Below are 13044 nucleotides of genomic sequence, written 5' to 3'. Positions count from 1 at the left end.
ACATGGAAAAAAAAAAAAAAAAAAAAAAAAAAGAAAAGAAAAGAAAATAGCTCTTGGTTGATTGTGGGGACAACAGCCTGATTGGAATGGCTCAAGAAAAAATGTGAGGAGAGCAAATGGAGATCAGGATTATGACTATTTCTTCTCAAGGGTTTTTCTGTAAAGAGAAAGATAGAAATATGGTGGGAGCTAGTCAGGAATGTGGATCAGTGGAGCCGTTTTGTTTGTTTTGCTTTGCTTTGTTTTGCTTTTGATTTTATAAAGGGAGATACTTTGACATGTTGTAAGAGAGTACTTCAAAAGTTCATGGAAAAATTGTATTATCTTTTAAAGCTATTTTTCTACAAACTTTTTGAAGTACTTTCATACAATGAATGGAAGCATCCAGTAAAGAATGAGAGCAGGTAGAGTTTTATAATTATGATTTTTGATAAAACACTCCTGTTGAACGTTCATAAAACAGATACATTTTAGCATTAGGGTGGCTCCTGGTCCATGGGTGGGTGGGAATTCCCTTTATACTTTTTAACAGAGTCAGCACCATGACAGAAGCTCACACATCACTCCATTTGCTAAGCTAATAACAAGGGCAATTAAAGGACTGTGTGCTCACAAGGTAGGCTAGTATGATCAGAAAAAGAGATTTATGGACGAAAGTGAGCCACAATATTAAAAGGACACAAATAATATTTCCCTGACATATATCCTCTCTACATATCCTAAGGCTCTCTGCTTCTGGTTGCTTTTAAAGAATTCATTTGAATATGGTTGTGAGCTGGTATGCTAACCCACAATTGCTAACCTTGGGATAGCAAAATCCCAGGTGTGTGGGATGAAGAGAGTGGCCAGGGTTTTTCCTGAGAATTAGCATTGAGCCCTCTGGAGCAGGGAAGAGCAGGAGTCCCTGCTAGACTGGTCATGGCAGGACAGTGCCCCTTTCTACTGCAATGTTCTAAGGCTTCCTTCTAGCACTGGTATCCTGTGATTTAGTGATTGCAGGATAGATTTTCAACAACAGTGAAAAACCACTCTTTCCCCTGCTTAAGAACAGCGCTGTGCTTTCTTCTTGGTTTTATCACAGCTGTCAAGTTGCTCCTCAGGAAATTTATCCACCTTTGACTTTCCTCTCCTTTAAATGTCTCCCTTGCTTCAGATAGCATGTCTAAGAGAATGCTTGAGTGCCTTCTGTTATATGGTTTTTTTTGCTGATTAAAGGTATTTGGAATCTGTTATCAATACAGACTAAACTGAAGTTTACTTTTTCCCAATCTATAGCAGAAAAGTTTTTTATGTGTGTGAGGGGGTGTCGAAGATGTGTTTGGTTTATTGACAGAAACTGTCTTTTCAAATATTAGAAGCACCTGTTTTTCTATAAACAGCCACCTTATCATTTAAGTAGGTTGAGTAGGGTCTCTACTGGGCAATATTCTGGTAGTTAAGTGATTCATATGCACTTAAGTAAAAAAAAAGTGAACAAAAGCAATCTACATTTCCTTACATCATTGATTCACTTCTACACTGAGCATAAGCACTGGCAAGGAAGAAAGGTTATGAAGAATGGTTTCAAGCGAATCAGTGGTCAGTAGCACTGAAAGAATTCCTGGGCCACCCTAGGCTGCCAGGTGACAATAACCATCTAGAACATAGAGATAGTGTTCTTTTTGCTTGTCCTAATTTGTCAAAAACTTAAAAAAATATAATTCACTTTCTTATCTTAAAAAAATAAGTAACAAAGGACTATTTTTATTAGCAATTAGAAAGCACTAAGACACAAAGCATAATAATGAAGATATTTGAGGAGCTAGAAATCCCCATAAAAGTGGGCTTTTGCAGTATTCAAGCTAATCCCACTGTTTCCCTCTGATTATGTTGGGTACCATTTAGTCCACTTACTGTATCATCTTGTAATTGCCCTGAGCAGTTTTTCATCACGAAAGTAGTTACGTTCTCTAGTTGTTTGACACAAAGTGTAAAGAAAAAGTATTTAAAATGTCAGGCTACTTTGGTATGTTATACCGCAAAGAATGGAGCAGATGTTTTTAAATAAACATCAGCCCTGGTTGTGCGTTGTTGAGACACTGAGAACCTTTTTCAGAAGCAGGGGTAGCTCATGAATTTAAAAGAGGCTTAAATACTGTACTTTCACATAAAACCATAAAAAGTTGGCAGAAGTATCAGGGACCAATGAATGGGCATAGAGCTGAGCATGTTATAACTCAGATTACCAATAAAAACGTCAGCCTTGAAGCTGAAGTGAATAGTTTTGTAATTCTGAACTGAAAGCATTTTTAATTGCTTTCAAATGGAAAAACTTCATATAATTTAATAAAATTTATCTACTTTATTATCAAGAAAGCTATTATTGCAGCAAAAGGAAATGGAGGATTTAAATGTCATTCCTAGCATCTAATTTCTCAGCTCTTTTATTGGAATGTTATTAAAACAAGACCAAATGGACTTTGCTACATCCATAAAAGCCAGTCAAGCAACAAGAGTTCATCTGGGCACCGTGGAATCATGAAACATGGCCCACGGCTGTAGTCTGGCTCGTGTTGGGTAAGACATGTACTGGAAGCAGGTGGGATATGTCAGGAGCAATGTTTTAGCATTGCAGAGCTTGTGAAGCCTAGAGAGCAGCTAAATTCAGGGAGAAGCATGCCAGGGAAAATGCCTTTGTAACCAAGGCATCTGTTTGGTTCTTTAATGTATATTGTGAATCAACTCAATGCCTTAAAACAAATGGTGGTGAGGATAGGCTGGGGTCCTAGGCAGAGGCTGATAGGAGAGGTCTTTTTCTCTGCTGGAAAGTACTGCCACTATCAAATGCTTTTTCGGCATCAATAGAGATGATCATATGGTCCTTGTGTTTGATTTTATTAATATGGTGGATCACATTTATAGTTGTTACAACAAGCAAACGGAAAGGACATTCTTGGGGGGGAGGGGAGAGAGGGAGGAGGGAGGGAGGTGTCGGTGATGGGCCATAATAATCATATACATTGTATATTGACAAAATAAAAAATTTAACGAAAAAAAAATAAATTAAATTAAATTAAAAAAAAAAGAAAAGAAAAGAAAGTACTGCCACTAAATTGTTAGGTCATTATCTGGTTTGGGGGTGGCTTCTATAGATCAATTGAGATAAATTCTAGGGCTGGTAGGATAACAGAACAACGTGTGGATAGTGGCACTGTTTAGAGTAAAATACCTACAAATGATATTAGGAAGCATCTGGGAATTTGTGGCTGTGAGGAGGGAGCTATCATTACCAGAAAGGCATCAAAGGGAGATAAACATTTTCTGAGCATGTTTAATGTGCATTGAGTGCTTTAATAGTAGTTGTAGTCATAGTAATAAATAGTATTTTCTGAGAACTTATCATCTGGCAGCGACAGTGCTAAATACTTGTGTATTTTGCTTTATTCACAATAATCTTCTGAGATATTATCCCCATTTTACAGATGATTCTAAAACCCAAGCTTCTTCTATGCTTTGTATTCCTTGATCCACACTTTCTTTCAGCATGTCATGGGTACCATCAAATGTGCAGTGCCAACTTGGTTTCTTGTGGAGAAAAACAACATTACTCCTCAGTTTCAAAATGCTATAGACATGTGTCATAACTGCAGGCCAATTCTCTGCGTGCCCTTGGACCAACCCAGTTCTCCCCTTTTTCTTGCTTGTAATTCTTAAGAATAACTGTAGAATGTGCTGGGAATGCAACATCCTGAGATAAGGAGGGAGCTAGCTGAAACAGCTCAGGCTGTTCCAGTACCCCAGGACAGGATGTTTTTCAATTCTTTAGCCCAGTGAGTAACGTTACTCTGGAGTATATAACGTGTGGTGGGTTGCCTTTCAAGTTCTTCAGCTGTGGTGCAAGGGGGTCATAGTCAGGACTCCATCCACTCTGGGCAGCTTTCTGAGCCCTAGAGGACCTTCTCACAATGAATCACAAGCTTCTGTTGACCCTTGCTGCCTATCTGTAAGTAATAAAGCTCCTTTATGAAACTTGTTGCTTATAAATGTGTTCTCTCTCACTAAAGTCAGACAAGTTGGTAACCAGTACACAGTGAACCTGATTCACAATAACCTTTATTAAACAATCACAAACCTGTGATTTGGTATGAAAATTGTTATTATAGGCAAAGAAGTGGGATAGTGAGCCCAAAGTTGAAAAGTCATATCCTTGTCTGTAATGGAGGATCATACACACATGTCATCATCAGATGTAAAAGAAGATAAGGACAAGGAAATAATGAGGGTGAAGGATCCAGTATTGAGATTTCAATGGGATCAATGGGCAAAGAAAACTGCTTTATGCATAGCCAGACTTTGTATATTCTGTCTATGGCACTATGGTCTCAAATCTCAGGTCAAGAGAGGACTGTAAGAAAGGTACTATTTTAAACCATGTAATCAAAGGATCACAAACATTGTGTGTGTGTGTGTGTGTATGAATTTAATAACAATATTAAAGGTAATTTTGGAAAAAAAATCCACAATCCCATCAGCCAAATATATTACTGCTGTATTTCTAAACAAGGACAGTTCATAAAGTTACCATCATCACCAGGAAATGCTGGCAAAAATTTGGTGGGCAGTAGTAATAGTGATATCTGGAGATGGATGTCCAGAAATCAAACCTGGCTCTGTCATTTATGACCTTGGAAAAATTACAAAATTATTTTCCAGTTCCAATTACTCACATGTAAATTGCTATAATATTATTGTCTGCCTCATGAGGTTGCTGAAAAGATTAAATGAGGTAAAACACAGTAAGTACTTGGCATAGTATGGAGTACATAGTATGCATTTATAAAAGATTGGTTTTCGTTATCATTTGGTATTCATACTTCAGAGAAATAATTTTTAAAATGTGTCTTTACCCACTTAAAAAGTATTTGACAAAGTGAGGAAAGTTTATTAATAATACAGCCAAAACCATGGGTAGGAAGATCATAAAGTTGTAAGTTGGAACAACTCAGAAGACACCATCAGGCTTGGTCTCTTCTGTGCCAGAGTCTTAAACCAGAAAGTACAGGGTAAACAGGGATTCAACCCAGGCCACTCATATATAAACTAACCATCCCAATTAAAGTCTTTGTGTGAAAGAGCTATAATCCAAGTGATGGGAGTCAGGCTTCATTCCTATTTTAAATCTTGGCTCTAACCCATCTAATTGCATTGCAACATTTGGGCAAGTTACTTATTTGAACCTCTGTCTCCTAATAAAGTCTCTAATAATAGGAGTTATATCAATCTCATAGTGTTGTTTAAAAATTAAGTTAAAATTACATAAGATATAAGTGTTGACAAGAATGTGGAGAAATTGAAATCCTCTATACTGCTGGTAGGAATGTGAAATGGTTCAGCCACTTTAGAAAACAGGTAGTTCCTCTAAATTTTAAATACAAAGTTTCCATATCACTCAGCAATTCTATTTCTAGGAATATACCCGAGAGAATTCAAAACATATGTCCACACAAAAGCCAGTACATGAATATTTATTACAGAATTATTTATAATAGCCCCCAAATGGAAACAACCCAAGTGTCCATCAAGTGATGAATGCATAAACCAAATGTGACGTGTCTAGATCATCACCTGGGTGTACTAGATGATTTTCATGTTGCTTTCCCCCACAAGAAATCAATCTGCAGCAATTAAAACACTACATGTCCATCTTGAAATTACAACAACTCCAGAGAAGAGAAGGAGAGGCCTGCTGATTCCACAATGGTGTGGAAAGTCATGGTGGGCAGGAGGAAGGATCCCTGCAATCAACCCAACTGCAGCCACTCCCTGAGCCAGCTTGGCACAACACACACAGAGTAGCTCCCTGGAGACAGGTAAAACCCTGCAGTGCTTTTTGCATGAAGCTACTTGGAGCCTGCAGGAGTAAAGTGCCATTACTGCTGTCAAAAAAATATCACTTCAGAATGCCCCATCTCATTTCTCAAGCCAGCATAGCTACTCATGAGGTTCCCTGGCACCTGCATAGGAGGGAGGTACCACAAATGGCTGGAGAAATGAATCACTCTGGAATGCCCTATACCCCACCATCAAGGCCAACATAGGACAAGACATGGAGAAGGCCACCAGACCTGCTGTCTCAGAGGTGAGAGAAGAGAGTAAGAGGTACATGTTTTATTTGTTCAGAGGTCTGTAAATATTTGCAGGGAGCTTATATGAGGCCTGCCTCATGGTAAATGTTTGGAGTTATGGGGAGGTTGATCCACCAGGGCTGCATTGAGGTGCAATATTGGTAGCTGATCTGCCTCCTGATCAACATGGATGCTACACAGTGGAGACCAGTTGGTGCAATAGAACAACAGGGGGCACAATTTACAGGAAAGATTCAGTCCTGGGCCAGAATTTCTACACAGCCCAGTTGTTGTGGACTCTACACATAACTCAGAAGTGACTTAAAGGCCAACAATTAAAATCTGATTCATGCAAAAAGCCTTCCCCAGACTGAGAAATAATGGCCAGGCAACATCTAGTTCAGGGACAGCATTAAACTTCTGATCCCCACAGTAAGCTTTCCCCAGTTTGGAAGATAACAGCAGGACAGCGAATTAGTTCCAGTGAAGTGTTTAAGTAGTGGTGGTTGCTATTAATCTATCATAGAATTAAAACAACACGAAACAAAACAACAACAACAAAAAAAAACAGATCAGAGAAGAGACAAAGGTCTAATACTGAGCAGTAAAGGTCTAACACCAACAAAGAATACCTATAAAACCCAGAAGAGGTAGCCATCTCTTTAAATGCACAGGCATCAACATAGACATAAACATTGAGAAAGAACAGAGAAATATGACACACCAAAAGAAACCAACAAAGCATCAGCAATGGACCCAGAAGAAAAGCAAATTTATGAAATGTCTGACAGAGAATTTAGAATAAACTTCTTAAAGATGTTCAGAAAGTCACAAGAAAATACCAATAAAAAATTAAATGATGTTTGGAAAACAATCCAGGAAGAGAATAAGAAACATGCAAAGGAATAAAATCAACTAAAAAATAGAAATTATAGAAATAAAGAATACACAATCTGAACTAAAAACTCAATAGAAATCTCCTACATTATCTGAATGAAAAACTCAATAGAAAGCTCCAATAGCAGACTTGATCAAACAGAGGAAATAACTAGTGAGCTTAGAGACAGACCATATGAAATTACCCAATCAGAGGAACAAAAGGAAAAAAAGAATAAGAAAAATATGAAACAAAACTGCATCAATTATGGGACACTATCAAGCAAAATAACCTTTTCATATTGCTGTACCCAAAAGACACAAAAAAAGTAAAAGACCTAAAAAGCATATTTAAGAAAATAATAGCTAAAAATCTCCCAAATACAAATAAAAATGACAGCATCCAGGTGCATGAAGCTCAGAGGTCACCAGTCAAATTCAACCCAGAGAAGAATACCCCAAGGTACATCAAAATCAAATCATCAAAACCAAATATAAAGAAAGAATACTGAAAGCAGCAAGAGAAAAGAAACACATAACATTCAATTGAGCCCCAGTATGGCTTTCAGTAGATTTCTCAGTAGAAACCCTACAGACCAGGAGAGAGTGGGATGATATCTTCAAAATGCTGAAGGAAAAAATACAATTTACCAAGAATTTTGTATCTAATGAAACTAACCTTCAAATAGGCAGGAGAAATAAAGACTTTCATAGACAAACAAAGGCTAAGGGAATTCATCAATACTAGAGCTGCCTTATAAGAAATGCTATAGGGAGTTCTTCAAGCTGAAAGAAGACAACACTAACATGTAATAAGAAAATATTTGATGATATAAATCTCATTAGAAAGTGAGTACATACACAAACTCAGAATACTGCAATGTTGTAAGGGTAGTGAATAAACACTTATATCCTTAATATGAAAAATAGAAGACAATGTTGTTAAGCTAATAACAAATACAACAACCATAGAACAGATAGGCAATATTAAAAGATAGAAATTGAAACATAAAACTGTCAAAAAGTTGGGGGGGGGGTGTTGTCAAAAAATAAGTTGGTTTTGTTTTTTTTTTTTCTTAGTGATCAAAGTTAAGTTTTTTTAGTTTGAAATAATCTGTTATAACTATAACATGTTTTTCTAAGCCTCAGGGTAACCATAACACATAATTCTATAATAGATGTACTAAAAATAAATAGTGAGACATTAAAATATGCTACTAGAGAAAATCACTCAATCACAAAGTGAGACTGGAAGAAAGGATCTATTTAAAAAAGCAGAAAAAGTGACAAAATGACAGTAACAAGTCTCTATATATCAATAATAAGTCTAAATGTAAGTGGATTAAATTTCCCAATTAAAAGTCACAGAGTGGCTGAATGGATTTTAAAACCAGAACAAACAATGTGCAGCCTATAATAAACTCACTTCACCTGTAAAGGCACACATTGACTGAAAGTGAAGAAATGGAAAAAGATGTTTCATGCAAATGGAAACCAAAAACAAGCAGGAGTAGCTATACTTCTATCAGATAAAATATATTTTGAGTGAAGGAAAGTAAAAAATGTTCAAGAAAGTCATTATAAAATAATAAAGAGATCAATTCAACAAGAGGATGTAATAATTCTAATATATACACAGCCTAATTCTAAATATATAATGCTGAGTACTCAGATATATAAAGCAAATACTATTAGATCTAATGGGAGAGAGAGACTCCAAAACAATAATAGTTGGGGACTCTAACACCACACTATCACTAATGGACAGATCCCCCAGACAGAAAATTAACAAAGAAACGCTAGAGTTAATTTCCACTCAGAACCAATTGAACCTAACAGACATTTAAGGAACATTCCATCCAACAGCTGCAGAATAAACATTCTTCTCAGCAGCACATGGAACATTCTCTAAAGTAGACCATATCTTAGGTCACAAAACAATTCTTAACAAATTAAAGAAAAATAAATTATGCTAACTATGTTGTCTGACCACAGTTGAATAAAACTAGGAGTTAATAACAGAAGGAACATTGGAAGTTGTAGAAATAGATGGAATTTAAGCAGCATACTTCTAAACAAAAAAAAATGGGTCAAAGAAAAAATTAAAAAGGAAATTACAAAATTCTTGGAGACAAATAAAAACCAAACAAACTAATAAACACATACATATACACATCAGAATCTATGGGATGCAGCAAAAGCAGCAATAAGAGGGAAATTTATAGCAATAAATGCCTACATCAAAAAAGTAGAAAGACACAATGGAATACTACTCAGCTATAAAAACGAATGAAATACTGCCATTTGCAACAACATGGATGGACCTTGAAAGAATAATATTGAGTGAAACGAGTCAGGCAGAGAAAAAGAAATTCCACATGTTCTCACTCATTGGTGGGAGCTAAAAAAAAAACAAACAAACAAATTAATTCACCCACATACACACACACACACACACAAATACCGGGGGTGGGGTGGGGAAGAAGATATAACAACTATACTTTCATGAAGTTGTTACAACAAGCAAACGGAAAGGACATTCTTCGGGGGGAGGGGAGAGAGGGAGGAAGGAGGGAGGTGTCGGTGATGGGCCATAATAATCATATACAGTGTATATTGACAAAATAAAAATTTAACAAAAAAAAAAAACAAAAAAACAAAAAAGTAGAAAGACTTCAAATAAATAACCTAAAATTACACCTCAAGAAACTAGGAAAACAAGAACAATGAAACTCCACATCAGTAGGAAAGAAATGACAAAGAGTAGAGCAGAAATCAACTAGAGATTAAAAAATCAATATAAAAGATCAATGAAACAGAGTTAGTTTTTCAAAAAGATAAAGAAAATCAATAATATCTAGCTAAATTAATGAAGAAAAAGAGAGAAGACTCAAATAAAATCAGAAATGAAAAAAAGGCATTACAACTGATACCACAGAAATACACAAAATTATGAGACTAACATGAACAACTATATACTAACAAACTGGAAAACCTAGAAGAAAAAAAAATTATTGGACACATACAAGTTACTAAGGTAAGATCATGAAGAATTAGAAAACGTAAACAAACCAATAATGAATAATGAGACTGAAATAGTAATAAAAAGTATCTCAAGAAAGAAATCCCCAGGACCAGATGGCATCATTGCCAAATTCTACCAAACATTTAAAGAAGGACTAATACCAATTCTTCTCAAACTGTTCCAAAAAATTGAAGAGGAGGGAATACTTCCAAAATCATTCTAGAAGACCAGCATTGCCCTCATACCAAAACCTAAAAAGACACAACATGAAATACTATAGACACATAGATGTGAAAATCTTCAACAAAGTACCAGTGAACTGAACCCAGCAGCATATTAAAAAGATCATTCACCATGATCAAGTTGGATTCATGAGGATGAAAGAATGATTCAAAGTACACAAAAATTAATAAATGTGGATGAAGGAAAAAAAATATGATCATTTCAATAGCTTCAGAGAAAGGGTTGGATAAAATTCAACACCCCTTCATGATAAAAAACATTCAACAAATTTGATATAGAAGTCACATACATCAACACACTAAAGACCATATATGACAATCCCACAGCTGATATCATTCTGAATAGATAAAAGTTGAAGGCTTTTCCTCTGACATCTGAAACAAGATAGGATGCCTACTTTCCTGAGTCTTATTTATCATAATACTGGAAGTTCTAGCCAGAGCAATATGGCAAGAGAAAGCAATAAAGTGTATTCAAATTGGGAAGAAATAAGTAAAACTACCCCTGTTTGCAGATGACATGATCATATACATAGAAAACCCTATAGATGCCACCAAAAAATTCCTAGAATGAATAAATAAATTTAAGAAAGTGGCAGTATACAAAATTAACATACAAAAACAATCGCATTTCTATACATCGATATCAAAATATTTGGAAAAAATCAAGAAAGTAATCCATTTACAACACCTACAAAAAAATGAAATAGTTGGGAGTACATTTAACCAAGGAGGTCAAAGATCTGTACAATAAGAATGATAAAACGTTGGTGAAAGAAATCAAAGAAGTCGTATAAATGAAAAGATACTCCATATTCATGGGTTGGAGGAATTAACATCATCAAAATTACCTAAAGAAATCTACAGATTCAACATAACTCCTGTCAAAATATCAATGAGATTCTTCACAGAAATAGAAACGATCTTAAAATTTGTATGAAACTGCAAATGACCCTATACAGCCAAAGCAATCTTAATCAAAAAGACCAAAGTTGGAGCATCACACTACCTAATTCAAAATATGCTATAAAGCTATAGTAACCAAAACAGCATGAATATCAATGTGAAGAATAAAAGACAAAGCTATTAAGCTAATAACAAATACAACAACCATATAACAGATAGGCAATATTAAAAGATATAAATTGAAACAAAAAACTGTCAGAAAGTTGGTGGGGGGATGATGTCAAAGCATAAAGTCGGCTTTGCTTTTTTTCTATTTTCTTAGTGATAAAAGTTAAGTTGTTATTAGTTTGTTATTAGTAACATTTTTTTCTCTAGTTATTAGTTTGTTATTAGTAACATTTTTTTCTCTAGCATTTCATAGTCCTATGGTGATGTGTTTCCCTACCCAGCTGTTCTTACTCCATATCTATCTATTCCTTCCAATTCACTGTCTACTGTTTCCTACCCATTTATTCATCTATCTTTTTTTCTTTCACTTACCAATACAGTACTAGAGACCTTTCATCTTAGACAAATTAATTCTCAAAGATGGCCAATGAAACTGCAACAAAAATAGCAAAAAACAAAGCTAACCCCAAAGTAATAGGTAATCAGTGACTTGAAATATAGTCTCAAGAGAAATGGCCCATAAAATGATTCCAGGGTTGTGGGGTAGATGGATCACAGATAAACTGGCAGGGTTGGGCACTTCCATGTTTGCTGGAAGAGGTCAATTCAAAGCCCTGACCCAGTATTTAGAGAACAAAAAAATAGCAAATGTACAGCCTTGGCTTCCCCAAATTCCGTAGTCTTGGTGCAGGAATGTCATCTTCCAGCAACCAGTTAATTACAGGGTCAAGGGAAGAAATGACAACAGTCCTTTGTTTCAGAACAAGGTTCTGTTGCTGTCAAATGACACCCCACACTTCTTCAAAGGCTGTGGTAAGTTTTGCACAGGTGAGGGCAGCAGAAAGGGGATAGTTGCTTATGAACAACATCTTCTCTGTATCCTCCACATTGACCTTGCCATGAGCAAAGTTTCCCACCACAAAAATGATAGAGTCACCGCTGGGCACCAACTCTTGCACATCACTGATGACTGGGATGGAAAAAGAAGTGCCAGTCTTCAACATCCAACTGAGAGGTGGCTGGGTTCTTAATTACCTTCAATATCTTCTGGGGGCCATCAGCTGCTCAAACACTCAGTTTGCATAAAAGCCATGATGCCACAAAAGTGATCAGAGGTTCTGGGAACTCAAGTCTGGGGTTCACTTCAATCTTCTGCATGTGAATGTAAACCTAGACAGCTTGGTTCAGGGGACTCTGGTGGGCTATGTCTGGTCTCACTTCCTCAGGGTCCTATCCATTCTTCAACAACATAGACTTGTGCTTGTCACAGTTGAGAACTCATATGTCTTCTTTACCTTGACTTGTCTCCAGACTGGCCCCTTCCAGCACCACAATGAGCCTACAGTCTCCCGTTTTGCTTCCTGCCTCAAGTCGGGGCTGCTTGCATGCTAAAGCATCCCAGTACTGTTCCTGCTCCCCACTGTGCCACTCGTGAGGTTGGAATACATCTATGGGCATGGCCATTTTCTATGCCACTCTCTTCTGAGTGTCCTACAGGGCTGTGCATTTATTCCCTGCTCCACATTTCACCTGAAAAAAAGAAGACAGATATCATTGAAAATCTGGCTGTAAAATCCTTGGGAACTACATTATAGAATAACAGAAAAAAATTCAGAAATGTAATCTACCGCCCTCATCTTCTGAAGGAGAAACTGAGGCTCAGAAAGGTTCTATAAGTAGATTGTGAGCACTTCAAAGACAGGGACAGTCTTTCAGTCTTCTA

The 13044-nt window shown here is 36.4% G+C and overlaps 1 pseudogene; it reads right to left on the bottom strand.

Annotated features, from left to right (window-relative positions):
* Positions 1-12100: 12100 nt before the first annotated feature.
* LOC103594759 lies at positions 12101-12785 on the bottom strand (annotated as a pseudogene).
* Between the last annotated feature and the right edge of the window lie 259 nt (positions 12786-13044).

Source organism: Galeopterus variegatus, unplaced genomic scaffold (genome assembly GCF_000696425.1).
Source record: "Galeopterus variegatus unplaced genomic scaffold, G_variegatus-3.0.2 Scaffold71, whole genome shotgun sequence".
Lineage (NCBI taxonomy): Eukaryota > Metazoa > Chordata > Mammalia > Dermoptera > Cynocephalidae > Galeopterus > Galeopterus variegatus.
The sequence above is the reverse complement of the archived record's forward strand: the minus strand, read 5'-3'. Positions and strand labels throughout refer to the sequence as shown.